Source organism: Bos mutus, chromosome 2 (assembly GCF_027580195.1).
Source record: "Bos mutus isolate GX-2022 chromosome 2, NWIPB_WYAK_1.1, whole genome shotgun sequence".
Lineage (NCBI taxonomy): Eukaryota > Metazoa > Chordata > Mammalia > Artiodactyla > Bovidae > Bos > Bos mutus.
Window position 1 is genome coordinate 32,085,156 of NC_091618.1, and position 3,030 is coordinate 32,088,185.

Genomic DNA, 3,030 nt, shown 5'->3' on the forward strand with positions numbered 1-3,030 from the left:
AAATCATCCCAGAGTTGCCAGGACTCATATTGCTCTGGGGTGATAGCACTTTTCTCGGAGAATCTCTTGCTGAGTCTGCAGTGCAGTTAATTGATAGCAAGCCGAAAACCAAAATCTCATTCCTGATGAGATCAGCTACTCACGGCCTTGGGGTGGAAGCAAGTGATGGGCTGAGTAGGAATGATTGCATGGATTGGCTCCTGCTTCTTGCCAACTGTGAGAACCAGGGCACGTTGCTTACGCCCATTCTGCATGAGCTTTCTCATTTGTAATAAGTATTCTGTTACTTTATAGGGTTGTGGTGAAGGTTTACTGAGTTTCTGCCTGGAAGGTGCTGAGTGCAACAAGCTTTAGGGCCTTCGATAGGTGTGGATGAAAAATATCTGCTCTATCAGTTAACAAAGGATGTTGCAGCCATCAAGGCATCAGGCTTTGCAGCTGCCCCTGAATGTGTCAATGGTCTGAAGCTCCAACAGTTTGGCCATGTGATGTGAACAGTTGATTCTTTGGAAAAGACTTTGATGCTGGTGAAGATTGCAGACAAAAGGAGAAGGGGGCAGCTGAGGATAAGATGGTTAAATAACATCATCGACTCAATGGACACGAATTTGAGCAACCTCCGTGAGGTAGTAAAGGACAGAGGAGCCTGACGTGCTGGAGTCCATGGGGTCACAAAGAGTTGGACAGGACTTAGCGACTAAACAACAACAACAACAGCAACTGAATGTACACCCTGAGAAAAGCAGGATATTGGCCCTAAACGTTTAAGGTCCACGTTAAAGGAATGATTGTAATGAGCTCAGACTCTTGCATCATGGGCTTCCCTCATAGCTCGGTTAATAAATCATCGGCCTGCAATGCAGGAGACCTGGGTTCAATTCTTGGGTTGGGAAGATCCCCTGGAGAAGGAAATGGCAACCCACTCCAGTATTCTTGCCTGGAGAATTCCATGGAGAGAGGAGCCTGGCAGGCTATAGTCCATGGGGTTGCAAGAGTTGGACATGACTTAGCAACCAAAACCACCAAATATAGAAAAGAGCTAAATTCATAACTTGAGATGTCAGTTTTTCTTTAATTAATGGTAATCTTTTTATGTTCTAACTACCTGGTCTTTGTTGCAAAAACCTCTGTGTATCCTGGCTTCTCCCTTATCTCTTCAGTCAGTTCCTCAGAGCTGTCTGAAAGGCTATCTTCTGGGTTTAAGTCCTCAGCAACTTCACTGAATAAATCATAAGCCTCAGCCTTTAGGTCATGCACTTTTTTCAGTTGACATAGGTCAGTGTCCATTACCCAGAGGGTCTTATGTTCTCAACTTTAGAACAACCTGACTTGCATTCTCTTATTCATTCAACACAATCGTAGAGGATGTCTTACCCCATTCAAAGCTCTCTGCTGGTATATAAAATTTTGAATTGTTTGGAAGAAAATCAGGAGAAAACAAATCATTCCTGGCCCCTGTTGGCATGTGGACTGGTAATAAGTGTAGAAATATCTCCATGAGAAGTTCAATGACTCCCTCTCTGACACTGAAGACATATGATTACTGTGCAAATGTTTTAAATCTGTAGCAAGAACGTTATTTGGAAGACAACTAAATGTTTCACTGTGGCTTTGCATCCCTCAGAATCAGAAAAACAACCAAAAAAGACTCAAAACCAAACAAACAAAACCGGTCTGAGCCATCTTAAGCAGGCAAGTCTGCTCCTAGCTTCCAGGCCTTGTAAGATGAATTCTTTTTTTTAAAATTATTAATTTATTTATTTTACTTGGAGGCTAATTATTTACAGTATTGTGTAGCATTGAAACATGTATATTACCATATGTGAAATAGATCACCAGTCCAAGTTTGATACATGAAACAGGGCACTCAAAGCCGGTGCACTGGGACAACCCAGAGGGATGGGATGGGGAGGGCGGTGGGGGGGGAGTTCAGGATGGGGAACGCATGTACACCCATGGCTGATTCATGTCAATGTATGGCAAAAGCCACTACAAGATGAATTCTTGAAACCCATCTGCTGTAGGAAGTTAGGCAAAGCCCTAGCTGTGGAAATTCAAAACAGCAGGTTTTAACTAAGGAACTCTCTTCCTGGAAATGTGCATCTTTAAGCTGCCTGGCAAAAGCTGCCTGTGGTCCCAGGGCAGCCCTCAAAGTTCTTGGGAATTCGGGAAATACACTCTGCCTTTCCCCTATTTCTGGGGGATCTGTTATGATTTGAGGCTCAGCTTGTATTTTCTTTCTTTGAAGGTAAGAGTAAATAATGGAAATTTATTTAATATCTAGATTATTTCCAAATAAAATGAAATACAGAAACATTAGTTTTTAAACAGAGGTTTATTCTCTTTTAGCTTATTACCAAAAAAGAAAAATTGAACCATGAGAGAGTATATGTTTCTAAAGGTTATGAAATGTATTCACAAGTTTGCAAATCTAAGAATGTTGTCATAACAGTTTGCTTCTTTAAACAGTTTACTTCTTAATTTTCAAAAGGAATTGAAGTTTTTAAGGGTTAAGAATTTTAAAGTAATTAAAACTAATTAGATGTATCTGGCTCTTTTCGACCCCATAGACTGTAGTCTGCCAGGCTCCTCTGTCTATGGGATTTTCCACACAAAAATACTGGAGTGGGTTGCCATTTCCTTTTCTAGCGGATCTTCCTGACCCAGGGATTGAACATGTATTTCCTGGATCTTCTGTGTTGCAGGTGGATTCTTTACTGTCTAGCCACCAGGGAAGCTCCATTAGAAATGGTAATATTTACAAATAGTATTTGCAAATTTTTCTTGCAACCCTGTATGCAAGGAAAGTAAATTGTGTTTTTAGCTTAGAAACAGTTTGAGGTGTGGAAATGCACTTTTTTAAGGGAAAAGAAGTAAAGTAAGGCTAGCTATTTTAGAATGGAAAAGAGCAGGCTGAAGGAAAAGCTATGGACATAGAAAGCTGGAAAGAGAGAGAGACAGAGATAGATAGATGAGAGCATGGAAAGAGATAGAGAATGGTGTGGTCAAGTTGGCTCAAAATGGAATTGT